The following is a 14,909-nucleotide window of genomic DNA, read 5'->3' as shown; positions in this document are numbered from 1 at the left end:
GCCAAGCGAAGGATGAGCGGGGGACAAGAGCCACAGGACTTGTCAAGGACTAGCCCCAGTGCCGCTGCTCAAGCTCTCAGGCCGTCAGACGCTCGTCTCTTAACTGTTGGCTATAAATAGCTAAGGGCCAGCAGATATTCTTCAGGCAGGCGCCCACGCACAATCCCAATAGCAGCGCATCCTACAATTATTATGGCCAGGATGATAAACTGCTGGATGGATGGTTAAATTGTTGTCCATTAGCGTTAAATTAGAGAGCAATTATGTTGCCTCTCTCTCTCTCTCTCTTGCTCAGATACAGATACAGATACAGCTATGGCTTTAAAGGTGGAAGCAGCCACCCCCACGGATACATAAAAAGCAAAATGGTGTACAGAGGCAACATCTTCCGAGGGGGGGAAGGGGTTTGGGCTTCTTTGTGTACCTCCACTGTTGCTGCTTGTATCTTTGTATCTGTGTATCTGCAGCAATAGCGATTATGTGTTGTAACAAAACGTTTATCTACATTTGTTGGCCCCTTCATCCCCCTCCCCCCGCAGCTCCAACTCCCCCCTCGGATTCGTGGCATGAAAATGCTTCCATTTGTTGCTGCTGCCAGTGCCTGTCGTTTTCTCCATTTAATTTTAAGCCCGATTACCCTCCCCCCCCACTCAACAATCTCCAGGCGAGCCACCTCCGTCGCACATTGCCAAAATTTGTTGCGCGTGGCAGGTTTTAAACGGCGCGTGCTCAAAGGCAAACACAAAACAAAAAAACCAAAGGAAATAAAAATTCCCTCTGCCGCTGAAAAAAACAATGCGAAAGAGCGAGCACGAGTATGAGTGAGTTTTTCGGCAATTAACAACATGGCAGTAGAGATAAAAACAACAGCAAAAAAACTAAAGCGGCAGAGGCAGAGGCAGAGGCAGTAACGAGAGCGTTACAGTCGGTTTAGCGCATTGATTGCCGGTCGTGCCCAATGGCAAGAAAATGGCCCAAAGGGCCAAAAGCAGCAACAACAGCATTAGAGAATGGGGTGTACTTCTGTGTCAAGCATGAGAGAGAGAGAGAGAGAGAAAGCTAGGCAGGTGACAGACCATTCTGGGAGTACATGTGGCTAACAATTAGGCTAGTGGCTTGATTAGGCTCACACATAAACAGGCTTACGACTTATACTAATCGTACGAATAGACCCAAGTAAATGGTGGGCCCTGAGGTGAGGAGAAATGGCACTGCTGACCAACAGGCAGTGGGATGTAGCTGGACGTTGATATGCAATCAAGCGGCCCAATTGACACCGAGCCGAAGCCCTCCACTCACCCCACCGACCGAGGGGCGACTGCAGGACAAGGTTGAAAGCCCACAGGATAAACCGCACATTTTTACACCGAAGCCGAAGTCCCATAAAAATAGCTCGGGTCTTAATGGATCGACTTACAGCCGGTCCAGAAAGTGTTGCAACTCCGGTGGTGCCTAGTGCCAAGTATTGCACTCGTAATATTCAGCACATATTTTCTGCAGGAGTTGTCGCGACGAGGAAGAAGAGGAATCAGTCCTCCACTTCTTCTGCCATTGCCCGGCCCTTGGAAATCGTCGTCTTCGGATTCTCGGGACCTCCTGTAGGTCCAAGGGGGGTTCCTATCTGGCTTATATTTGCCTTTTTTCTGTTGGAAAGGTTAAGAATGCAAGCAGATCGAAGTTAGAAAACTCCTAGATATTCCGATTAAGATTATCCTCAAACTCCCACTAGTTTTGTTGATTTCCTTCACAAGTAATTATTCCATTGATTCGTTCAGAGTATAATTTATTGTGTTTGATATACCACCTCCTACTATCCACCTGCTCGCGCAAATCTCTTTGAAATGTGCTAAAGTCTCGACTCGTTTGCTTAGCTTCCATTAGCAGTCGATTGGGCCGCAGACAGGACTTAATAGAAGCGTTTATTGATGCGGAAATACCATGAGTTCCATTGCAAGGAGGATTATGGTTCAGTTCTAATGAATTGTAATGACCTTTGCTGGTTAATGTCCAGAGCAAAGACAAGACCCCCCAATAGGCCCCTAAACCTGCATGTGAGGGCTGGCAATCGATGCCTGTGGTTTGTGGCATCCGCATTGAAGGTAGCATACATTAAAGGGACTCCCCGCAGGGACAACACCATGCCGAATGCCAATTGCATGAAGATATGTACAATATATGAAAACATGTGGATAAGTAATGCAATTACCCCCCAAAAACCGACCTCAATGAGACTTCAGAACATGTACATATATCTAATGAAATACTTGGCTGTATACTGTTTCTTGTTTCTGGATAATTATGCAAAAAGCTGCAATGTTTTGTGCCTTCAACACAAAAAAAGTGTCAGACAACAGCAGCGAAAAAGTGAAAAAGAAGAGGGGCCCCGTCCTTTGGTGCCGTCGGTGCCCTTTCGCATGTGGGTTAATGTGCAAAATGTGCTAAACAAATGCAAATTGTGTGCTTCAGTTTTTGGCCTGGCCAACGGACTTGATAAACAGCATGAGGGTCCCGCCATTGTCGCCACCGACAACGACAACGACAACGACATGGCCAACATTCTACCATTCACTTGGCATTTATGCAAATTACTTTCTCCAGCCCAAACTGCATTGGAAATCACTTAGCCAGCCCGGTGGAGGACCGACTAACGAGTGCGAAGGACTCATGTCCGTATGCCCAAGTGGCAGTGGAGCCGCAGGAGCCCCCAAGGCTGCCACTGACGTCGAGTGGAGTGTCCTTAAAACAAGCTTGATTTGCACTGCCGATGCGATCAGTGGCCGAAACAAAACGATGGAAAAAAAAAACACTATGCCAAGCCGAAGAGAACCGATAAAGGCTATGGGATACCCACTACAAAAAGAAGGCTCTAATTGGTAATTCGAATGCCGTAGACAGCCCCCGAGTCCAGCATACCCTTAGAGCTGTCAGGTCTACGGTTTACAGGGTACGGGAAACGTATGACAGACCAGCCATTCGAAACGGTCGAGTGACATTTGTCGTGCGATAAATAAATGTGAGGCCATTTAGACGACGGCAACAACAGAAACGACAGCAACAACAGCAATGTGTGCTCCAAGTACGAATACGAATACGAATACGAAAACGGGTACAAGTAAATGCATATTTAGATATTCAAATTGTTCTAAAAATTCTCGCACTTAAATGCCGAGTACTGTAAATTTATGGGGGCCCCACTCGAGGCATGCCACACACACAGAGCACATTGAAAAATGACTTCAATTAATGGCATAATTAGCATTCATGTCAAACGGAAAGGTTCTTCACCGAAAAATGTAGTGGGAAAATATTTGAAATGATTTTTGATAATTTAATTGGCCACAGATTGGGGGAAAGTTTAAGCTATTAAATTTAATTAATTTGCTGTGGATATATCCCGATGGTTGATCGAATAAAATATGTGTACAGATGCAGAAGGAAATCAATGAAAATGAGAAACAATTGGCTAACATAATCTTGAGTGAGAGAGAGAGAGAGGGAGAGACAAATAGTTGAAGAACTTTTTTAAACAAAGTTCCATTCGGGAAACGGAAAAGTTTTTCGTTCGTTTCGAACCCGCGCGCCCCAACAATGGCCCAGAGAAATCGCACACAAATATCCCGAGTAAATATGTAAATATGTAAATATGTATATATGTTGGTTGGTGTGCATAAAAAAACTGTTTGCCTGCCGCTGTCTCATAAAAGACAACGCCAAATGGGAGCAGAAGCGACATATTATGTTTATTTATGGGTCGCATATGCCATGCATCTGTATCTGTATCTGCATCTGTATCTGCATCTGCATCTGTATCGTTGTATGGGAGGTGTGCAACATGTTGCAGGGACCCACAAACTTTTCCACCTTTCGGAAAATATTAAATTTACTTGGGCTCTTTGGGGGCCACGAGAAGGTTGGCGGCTGGCTTTATGGCCAAATTTGGACAACTTTTTTCGGGTAGAAACCCAGCACTAAGCCCCGACCCCTGAAACTTTTTCATTGCGCAATGAAGTAGAAGTGGGGCAGGAGAGAGAGAGAGGGGGGGCAGGGAGACCATAAATCCCGACAAGAGTTGGACTCTTTGAGAATTTAAGACTCACTTTAAGGCACGTTCTGTCGCATGTCGCAACATTTTAAGCCGCTCAACAATGAATCAAAGTTCTTGAACCCTTTCTCAAAAAGGGACAACCAGCCGAAAGGACATACAAAAAAGTTGAGAAAAAGAAAAACACACCCAGGACGGGGGGTTATAGAGGGGGCGGAAGCAGACACAACAATAGAAGGAAATCATATAAGAAGGAGAGCCAGGACATGCCACAACTTAAACAAACAAAAATAATTCACTAACAAAAACCGAACCAAAAAGCATAAAAATAATATTATCAAAGGGATTCACGAAGGATACAGACAGGAGACAGGAGAGAGCAGAGAGCACAAGTACGAGTGTATGTGCATTGGATTAAATAATAAAAACAGATTTCGCATCTCTGCTGAATAAATACGAGTATTTCGTAATTAAATTGCCTGCAACGCTGCTTGGGGCAGAGTCGAGTCGAGTCTCCTCTCAAGCTGCCAAGGGAATCAAATTAAGTTTCGGGTCCCAAAAGTCGAAGAGCTCTCCACACGACATTTGCTTGGCAAACTTGGCCCAAAGGGGATGCCGGCCGGACAGACAGCCCTTAAAATATCAATTAGGATATAAGAGTGGCCGCCCGTAGTCCATGTGTGTGGGAAAGCAATTCCCTAGCAAAGGTCACTCGAGTGTTGACATTCCAGATGGCTTTCCCTTTTACCGCAGAGACGAGAGATCCTCTAGTAGGACATAGGACATCCATAGGACATGCGGGGAACATCAGTGTTGTAAATGACTCAAAGGATAAATTGATCTTTCTCCGAATTAAGCGATGGGCAGAGTCTGGCAACGCTGGCAAGTATTCGTATTACAAGCAGTCCAAGCAGTGCAATTGTACACGCAACTGTACTTTCTTAAAAGTGAGGTGTTTGCTGTTTGTTTTTTCCCTTCATATTTTGCCCACACACACACAAAAAAAGACTTTCCAACTTTGGAAAAGACAAACCATTGGTTAACCTTATAAGTACATATGTATGAAGCCAAGTGTACGTTGACTCAAAATAGATTACACACTCGCTACGTGGGGCTATTAAAAGTAATTTACTCTTATTATGGTGTGTCGGTGAGTGTGTGTATCTTTGCCCCGTGTCCCTGGTTGTGTGTGGGCCGCTCTTTTGACCACACTTCGAATAAGACATGGGCAAACAATAGCAAGGGGACTGGGGGACAGGGGGACTGGGGGACTGGCACCACCCACCACACCATCGCCACCGTCTTCACTCGCCATCGCCTGCGTTTGTGGCTCCAATTGACGTCACGCAGCTGCGACTGCTGCTGCTTGACTTTTGATGTTTGCCTGTGGGCCACACGACAAGCTCAGCCACTGGGCCTTGGGGCAGGAGGAAGGATGGTAGGGCCGGGAGAGGGTGAGAATTGTTAAATCGATTAAAGTCAAAGTTTCGTCAGCGATGCGTTGTGCCGGAGTGTTGGGAGTGCCGGAGTGCGTGTGTGGAGGAAGACGGAATCCAAATCCCAGTCACAGACACAGCCACAGCAACCACCAGATTAGGTTTCCCTGGCCATTAGTCAGTCCATTATGGCACCTCTACATCAACCACAACATCCAAATCCGCATCCCCATTCACTTCTCTCTTACGACAGATACACTCTCCACTCAGACCCTATCCCCTCGACCCGAAAATGTCCCTCCTACTATAAAAAGCAAAGTTTTGCAATCAACAAAAAGTTAAAAGTTGCCATCATACTAGAAAAGTTTTTCTAATTAGTGGAAGCCATTTCCACCATCGCTTGGTTGTAGATTGGTATTGAGACCGCAGGTGTCACACGGCCAGGTCGGTGGACGGTGGTCGGTGGACGGTGGAAAGGCGTCATCGAATCAAACTGGAGCCCATTTTGCATATATGTATATGATAAGCCAAGACTTTAGATATAACCAAGTCAACAGGCAAATGCGTCAGTCTGCTTATCAGCGCCACTGGAGATTTAAGATTGAGACAGTCACCAGACGATAGAAACCGAATGAACCGACTCACTGGGTCACTTTTAACGAATCTCTCTCCCTCTCTGGCTCTGTCTGCTGACACACACAAGAAAGATACATTAAAAGATACATATATACATACATATGTATGATATATGTAGCGCGTGGGCTGCCTTTTCCATTTTCCATACAAAAGACAAAGAAATTTACGAGCTTCGCACAAAGAAAAAGCCCACCCAAAAAAATTGCAAGAAAATCACAATTTACGACTAATAAACTGAGTAGAAATGAAAATGAAAAAGAAGATGAAAATGAAAATGAAAATGGGTGCAGAATTATTCACTTTTGTCTGGCAAACAGAGGAGCTGTCACCACAGCCACAGCCACAGCCAAAGCGCCAGAGGGCCACAGCGCCACAGCGTCACAGCGCCACAGCGCCACATGGGTCTCAAGGGGTGACAACTCTGGCATATTGACAGTCGACAGACAGTCGTCTCCCCCACCCCACCACTGAAGGCAAACACAGAACTCGAATCGAATGGGATAAATAGCCTGGCTGCCCGTCTGCCTGATGGTATTGTAAGTTAATTGGCTTTGGTTCTCAAACGATATTGACCAGGGCCAGTGCCTGTCCGACACTTAATCTATTTTCGATTTACTGTCAACTCATAATAGGTCGCGCCCTCACGTGCCTTGGGAGCTTATCGCGCCCATCCATACACTATATGGAGGGGAGAAATAGAATAAGTTTCCCACACAGAAAGAGAAAAGGGAAAACTTTTCTCCAAGGCATCAGAGCCAAATATGCGGTTGCCCTTCTTAATTAGTTGGAAAGGATCTTAACCGAAAGCGGCAGCAGCTTCAAAACAAACTAAAAGAAAACTTTCCAAGTTTGTTTGTAATCAAATGAGCTCCGAAGACTGCTGAAAAAACATGGCAAGTAAATCCCATTTGGCATACAAAATGAAACAAGATTGACATTTGGCTTGGCATTTGAAATCCTGTGAAAAAGCTTGGATTTCGATGGGGATTCAAAGGTATTGGGATATACAAAATACAAAATAAGGGACTCCCTATGGTGTCCCTATGGGAGCCTATGGGCTTTGAATATCTCTGAATATTATGGGATAATCCAGTGGTGCCTGCAGCAATCCTCCCAGCAATTATCCGCTAATAATGTGCCTTATTCTTGGGGGCTGTCTCGCATCGATTTTTCCATGCTAATTGCCACAGCAATTTTTGGGGGTTCAACTGGAGGAAAAGTGGAATTATTTGAAGACCAGGAAAGAGCAAATCTGGTACCCCCACTTGGCATACATACAATTTATGCGATTTATAGAAAGGAGGAGAACGAGACCATTGTTGAGGGGTTGTTTTTTTTTTCTTTTTCCTCTGCCGAAGGTCGTTGCTTTTATTGGATGTACTCGCACGAACACACACACATACAATATATACATCCATATACATACATATATATTTTATATTCAACGTTTCTTTTCATTCGGTTTTTCTTTCCTTTTGGCCAAACAATTAAATTTTTCACTGTGTGAATATTTCTTTTCATTTCGTTCTCGCTTCGGGCGGGGGTCGGGGTCGGGGCTGGTTTTGAGCAAAATTATGATTATTTATTTAGGCCGAAATTTGTTGGCCACTTTGCGATGAAGAAAAAGCCAAATTATGCGCCGTAACTTTTGTCGGGGGCTGGGAGTGCGCCACTGACTCACTTTCGCAAATCAAAAATCGCAAAATATGAATATTTACACATAATTTATCAACATCCGTCAAAAGTTTAGTTGACGTCACGCGGCAGGGTATTATCTCCTGTCCCTGTTCCTGTCTCCTGTCCCTGTCCCTGTCCCTGTCCCCGTCTCCTGGCTAATTAGACTTAAAAGTTATGCAGCAGCAGCGGCGGTAACGACACGGAGCTAATTAATAATATAAACTTAAGTTTCTTGATGTCATTGGACAGGTGGAAGCCCCAAATTCCAGCCAAAATTCCAGTTCTGTTTTCTGTTTATTTACGCGATGGATCTGCAAATTCTTTTCTGTTCTATTTTTGGTGGTGAAAAATTAATTGCGAATCAGAAACAGAAACAGAAACGGGAAAACAATATGCGCTGGCAATTGCTTGGGCCATAATAAAATAAAACAAAATAAAAGATGAATGTCATAAAGAATCGTTTCATTCTGTTGCCGGTTCTTTGTCGGATTTTACCTTTTTTTTTTGTTCCATGATGAGTTTTTCACGTGCTCACCCTTGTCAGTGGCAGAGACACAGAGAAAGAGAGAGAATGGTAGGGGGAGGGGGAGGGAGCATTGAAAGGAACATAAAAGGGATACCAACGAAACGGAGCATGTGCCTCCTGTCAATGTGAATGCCTTTAAGCCAGCTTGTAGAAAAAGTTGGAAGTTTTTCATTAGACCCAAAGAAGGAAGGAAGCCAAACAAACTAAAATTGTGTTTTTTTATTTTTAGATCATTTCCCATTGCATACAAATCGACGGTTGCTGGGCAAATATTATTGATGAATTTTTATTTTAACAGCTTTGCCCATTGAACTACGGCCCATAATGGAGCCCCTCCTGAAAATGATAGGAAAATCAATCAATAAAGGGAGATATAAGCCCCGTTGTAGAGCTCTCCCACATCGCAGCCAAATGAGAAGGAGAAGCGCCAGGAGCAGTCGCAATGGTAAGCCGGCCCATAAGCTTAACAGGTCCAGGAAACGTGAGGACATGACAGGAATCTGCTGTGACAATGGGAGGGGCCTCCACTCTCGTTCGATGCGGAGAGATCGAGAGCAGAGCAATGGGCATGGGAATGGAAATGGAAATGGAAGGACAAGCCTCGCCTCCAGGCCATTGAATCGGATACGCATTGAAGTTAGTCCTCCCCAAAAGATACCCATTTCCCCTGCCCCCACGCCTACCCCCCCCCCCCCCCCCCCGCCGCTCACGCGCTCTGTCTCTTTGGCCCTTCTTTTGACTCTGAATTGAATTTGGCTTAGAAATTGTATGTTTTTTCTGTTGATGGATGCGATGTCTGCCGTTGGGACAGTTCTACAGCTGTTGTAAAAGTTGTTCTGTTCGTGAAAATGCTGAATATATACAAAATAGAATTAATTACAGCGAGCGTAGCGAAGAAACAGTGCTGGAAAAGTACACAAAAAAATAGAGGAAGCTTTGAATCGTATCCTGTTTTTATATCTGTTATACAGTGCCGAAAAGTTAAAGGAACACAAATATAACTGTTATACTTCCTAAGAATACCTCTGTTATACAGGTGTTTAGCTGGTAAATGTTATACACAGCTTAATACATATATGCCTTTATCTATTATACAACTACATCGATCTGTTATACAACTATGTTATTTGGTTATAGAATTGTCTTTCCTTCTACCCCACGGATCGCCTTCGCTCCACTACTCCACCTTTCCACCTTGCACCTGAAGCACCACAAGCAGACGGCTCTGCCGTGAGTGCTGCTTTATTTAATTGCTGCTTGCTTTTTCATTTGTATTTGTTTATCAACCAATGCCAACCCTTGAGCAATTGATAAGCGCGTAAAATATTTAATCGCGTACAATGGAGAGAGATAGACAGTGAGAGAGAGAGAGAGAGAGAGAGAGGAGGGGGGAGAGGGAGAAAGACAAACCAAGTGGAAAACGGGAACACACAGCAAAGAGCAAGACCGAACGGAACCCCCCAGCACTCCTACCCACACCATTCTTCAACCTTCCCACGGAGCCCCCTCACTCGAGTACTGTGCGACGGGGCGGCAGGGCGGCAGGGCGGAGCACTCACCTGACTTTGTTGCTGGTTTCCCCACGAGCGTCGCGTCGCGTCGTACGGAACGGTAACGGATTTTGATGGGCTGCTTGAAACGGCTTCGTTTGGGGCTGCCACTTGCTGATGGATGCTCCTGCTGTTGCTGCTGTTGCTGCTCTTCTGCTCCCTGCTCTTCGCTCCTCTGCTACTCGGCTGCTCCACTCTTGTCTCTTGTCTCTGGGCTTCCTCTCTGGCCTCTTGTTTGCTGCTTTTTTTATGGCTAAAACCAAATTTAATTTGTTACTCTCTCGTTGCGGTTGTCTTTGTTGTCTTTGCTGCTTTTAGTGTTGTTGTTGCTTTTGAGTGGGTGGCAGTGGGTGTGGATAGGCTATTGCTTCGGCAATTCTGGCCGGGAATCGCTTTTTCGAGTTTCAAGAAATTGACTTTGATGTACCAACAAAAAGCAACAACAACTGAAATTTGTTATTAGATTTGATTGAAAAATTCGTATTTGCTGGGATTTTAATGCTTCTCTTTTTTTGTCTACCGTTCCGTTATCGTGTTTGCTATTATTTTTGTTGTTGGATGTCTTTTGCGGTTACATACACGTACAGATGCTGGAGGAGGAAAAAAAAACCACGAGACGAACTCTGTAAATTTAAGTGCTCTCTTTGAGAGTGCTGTAATTAAGTTGATTGGTATCGGTGCCCAATGATTTATTTGCTGTGCTGTTGCACGTCCTCTCATTTGTTTATTTGATATGTGTGTTCTTTTTGAACATGTTCTGCCATATAATTGTTTAATTAATTATTTGCCCCATTTCGTGTGTGCGAAATAACTTTTCGCTTAAGTAAACATTTCGAGTACATATATTTATCTTCCTCTCTGTGCATTTCGTTTTGCTATAGCATTTTTATGTGTACATGTATGTGTGTACTGTTTATTTGCACTTGCCGAATGTGTGGGTGTGGGTGTGGGTTTTTGGCCCGACAACTCCTACACAGGCCAACAAAGACTTGGTTTTCGAGTTTCGGTATCAATTGCGCCGGCTATTGGCAATTTAAGTAGTTGTCGCCCCTGACCCAATTGCGGAGTTGCAATTCGATAGCGATAGCCATCAATAGCAGCAATACACACACTCCCAAGACACACGTTTAATTTAAGGTGTATTATAAAAAGGTGAGGCACACTGCCGGTCACACGCACTGAGAATATGCTACTTTCGTGAGAGCGCTGCCTCACCCCTGCCCGCACTCACACTCACTGCCGTTAATCTTTCACTTTTAATTTCAATTCATTCAATTACGCAAACAGTTAATTAATTAATTTCCATCTACACATTCAACTGCTGCGTGAATGGGTGAGTGTGAGTGTGTAAATCTGATTAGAGACCTCACAATGCCAATCAGAGATCGTATAGATAGTGTATAGCTGGAGCAATGCATACCACTCCAATCCGAAATATTGCCGACGGCCTGCGTTCAAAACCGGCATTTGAATCATATGCGCACGGGGGCCAAGTCTCCGCAAAGCCCACCCCCACCCCCTCTCCCTATCGTACTCTTCACACTTAAGCTCGTCATCGGCCGACCCAACAGGCTTGTGGGCTGGGGCCTGGCTAAGCGTGTTTATTGATTGTTACCCCTCACCGAAACTGAAGCAGGGAAGCCCAACGGGCGGACCTCCACTCTCCACCCCACCCGAACCAAAAACCTTGCCGTCAACATCCAGCAACAACAGCAACAGCAACGGGGGAGCAGGCCAAAGTGATAGGTAGATTTTTGTATGTATGTATATTATATGTTTCGGTGGTGGAGAGATGGGGTGCGGGTGGAGTCTGCCGACGACTGCCACTGCCACCTCCACCTCCACCTTCAGCACCGACCACCGCCCACCACCACCCCATTCACTCCTCCTCGTGCATATCGGCCTCGTTTTTTATTACGCGCACGTAGTGTAACTTTTTTTGCCTTCTCTCACATTTTTACATACATTCACTTGCACAATCAGAGTGGGGCAGCGGAAGCGGGGGGGAAATGGAACCGTGGGGGAGGCTAAAGTTAATTTTTTTGGCACATTTGGTATTTCGTCTTGGTTTTCTGTAATTACTTTTTAATTTTTAAACGCACGCAGAACGCATAATCCGATGACCGTAGAATCGACGACGCCACAACGGTCCGCGTAAAGTATTTATTTGGTTGGAGCCCGTGGAGCCAGTTTACCGACCGACAAAGTGCGCCAACCAGTCGAACCTATCGAAATATATGACCCTCAGAAATATACCGAAATATACCGTCTCATTTTCAAAATATACCATAAATATACCGACGAAGTCAAGATCTGTTATACATATTCCTCGTTTTTAATATTCCGTGGAATATTACTAGCTATATAGAACATTTAGCCATGCCCACATCATTTTGGCCGATTAGGGAATCTATTTTCTAATTGACTGGTTTATTTTAAACACTTGCTTATATTGCATTTTGCGTAAAAAGAGGTTTTACCGAAATAAGTCAAACAAAAAACAAGTAGCGAAATAGGTCAATCAAAACAAACGAAAAAGGAAATTGCTCAATTTTAATATTCCATTGAATAATGCTGACTAACTAAATCTCTCAGCAATGCCCACATAGTTTTATCCTATTGATGAATAAATTTTCTACAATATTGGATAGTTTTTAATCCTTGCTTTTATTGTATTTATTGTAAAAAAAGGTTTAAACGAAAAAGTTCAACAAAAAAAGAGTCACTATGTTGCGTGTAAGCCGTAGTATATGCCTTTGTATACCCTATTTTGTTAATTTTATATGAAAGTATAATTATTGATATGAAGATAAGACGTAACTAATAAAGACCTTTTCTCAAATTGACATTTCTTAGACATATTCATGTATATGATGAGTGTTTTGTATATATATCTCGATCCTGATACCTATTCATGGTCCCTACAAGAAGACAATAAGCTTTAAAATATCGTTGAAATAATGAAAATAATATTAAATAATATTGAATTATATTAAAATATATTGAAAATAAATATTTTTTGCCTGGGATGACAAACATATTCACAATTCTATAACATCCATTTCCCCCAGGGTATGTGTGCATGGAATGGGACTCATTGTTGTGAACCGGTTATTACAGATTCTACCCGAAATATACCGTCTCATTCTCAAAATATACCATAAATATACCGACGAATTCAAGTTATACTATACATATTCCTCGTTTTTGATATTCCGTGGAATATTACTAGCTATATAGAACATTTAGCCATGCCCACATAATTTTGTCCGATTAGTGAATCTATTTTCTAATTGACTGGTTTATTTTAAACACTAGCTTTTATTGCATTTTGCGTAAAAAGAGGTTTTAGCGAAAATGATCAAACAAAACAAACGAAAGAGGATAGTCGTTCATATTGCTCAATTTAGAGATTCCGTTGAATAATTCTGGCTAACTAAAACCCTTAGTTCCGCCAACATAATTTTAGGCCGTTGATGAATAAATTTTCTTCAAGATTGGCTAGTTTTTAGTCCTTACTTTTATTGTATTTTAGCTAAAACAAGGTTTAAACAAAATAGTTCAACAAAAGAGTCGCAGTGTTGCTGGTATTTAAAGACATGATGCGTGTATAGCCCTTTGTATACCCTATTTCGTTAATTTAATATGAAGATATGAAGATAAAAAGTAATTAATAAAGACCTTTTCTCAAATTTATATGTTTTAGACACATTTATGAATATGATTGGTATCTTGCATGTATATATCTCGATCCTGATACCTATTCTTGGTCTCTGTAATACAATAAACTGCAAAATATCGTTGTGATATTTAAAACAGAGACTACGTTGTTTTTGGAGCCTGGGATTACAAACATTTTCTCAATTCTGTAACACCCATTTCCCGCAGGGTATGCGCAGAAACATTTTGCGTGAAATAGAAATGAGACTCATTGTTGTCAACCGGGTTATTCCCGATTCAAAAAATTCGACAAATTCCTTGAGTTTTATCTTCCATCGAATATTACCAGCTATATAGAACATTTAGCCATGCCCACATAATTTTGTCCGATTGGTGAATCTATTTTCTACTTGACTGGCTTAATTTAAATAATTGCTTTTGTTGCATTTTGTTTAAAAAAGTGTTTTAGCAAAAAAGGTCAAAGAAAATGCAATTTTTCTCATTGAGAGCGAAGTTAACCGGTTCGGAGAGTGACAGCGCTGCCACGGCAGAGAGAGAAAATATGCATAAATATATTAGGTGAGACAAATTCTGCTGAGGAGCATCTTGCCGACATCGATCATCAGTATAAAACATGAAATATGTATAAAACTATTATAAACTATATAAACTATTATATTGAAAAGCACATCACAAACGTTAATACTTGTTGCTGATCTTCTAGCTATAATTTTGTGGATCGGGAACTACGCTGACGGTATATTTACAGTATATCGGTATAAATCGGTGTATTTAATTATTTGATTAATATACATTATTAATGGTAGAATTCATATCCCGGTCCCTCATCCACTTTCAAACAATTCCACTTTGGCGCGCACCCCTAGCGATTATTCAGTCCATAGTATCGATGGTAGTTTTTTTTGCTATCCGTTTGATTAACTTAACCCATTGTCGACCACGAAATGTATGAAACTTGAAGAATTTTAGCGCAGTTCAGGTGAAAGATATAGTGAAAAAAATTGTTTGGGGTAAAGAATTTAATACTAATTTCCAAAATATTTTAAGAAATGCCATTTATTCCTGATCGTCTGCCATTCAAATCTCAATTTTTTCAAATATGTCGGAAAAAAGTGTATAAGCAGATTTTGCACACTGGCGCTTCGAGGGGGCTTATATGAAAGAAACCGGGAATAAATGTTTAAAACAAACACATTTCCCCTTCAGAGGTCGCTTTTGGTAATTACATAAAAATGTAGTTAATATGTAGCAGATGTGTAGATTCATACAGTTATGATTACAAATAATTCGTCAGTATATTTACGGTATATCTTGAAAATTGTGAAGTATTTTTGGTATATTTCTTAGGATCAGACTGTATA

General features: G+C 42.5%; 1 protein-coding gene across 3 annotated transcripts in view; it reads right to left on the bottom strand.

Annotated features, from left to right (window-relative positions):
- LOC108158738 (cAMP-dependent protein kinase type II regulatory subunit) overlaps nt 1–12,075 on the bottom strand; it is a 28,846-nt gene extending 16,771 nt beyond the window's left edge. The window contains exons 1-2 of one of the 3 annotated variants that reach the window (XM_033391993.1): nt 11,950–12,075; nt 9,877–10,120 (exon numbers count right to left, since the gene is read on the bottom strand). The gene's annotated coding sequence lies outside the window, so the exon portion shown is untranslated. The remainder of the gene's footprint in view (nt 1–9,876; nt 10,121–11,949) is intronic. The other 2 variants (XM_017291346.2, XM_017291345.2) reach the window with 2 other exon arrangements.
- Between the last annotated feature and the right edge of the window lie 2,834 nt (nt 12,076–14,909).

This window comes from Drosophila miranda, chromosome 3 (genome assembly GCF_003369915.1).
Source record: "Drosophila miranda strain MSH22 chromosome 3, D.miranda_PacBio2.1, whole genome shotgun sequence".
In the NCBI taxonomy this organism is placed as follows: domain Eukaryota; kingdom Metazoa; phylum Arthropoda; class Insecta; order Diptera; family Drosophilidae; genus Drosophila; species Drosophila miranda.
This window is presented reverse-complemented; position numbering and strand designations above follow the sequence as displayed.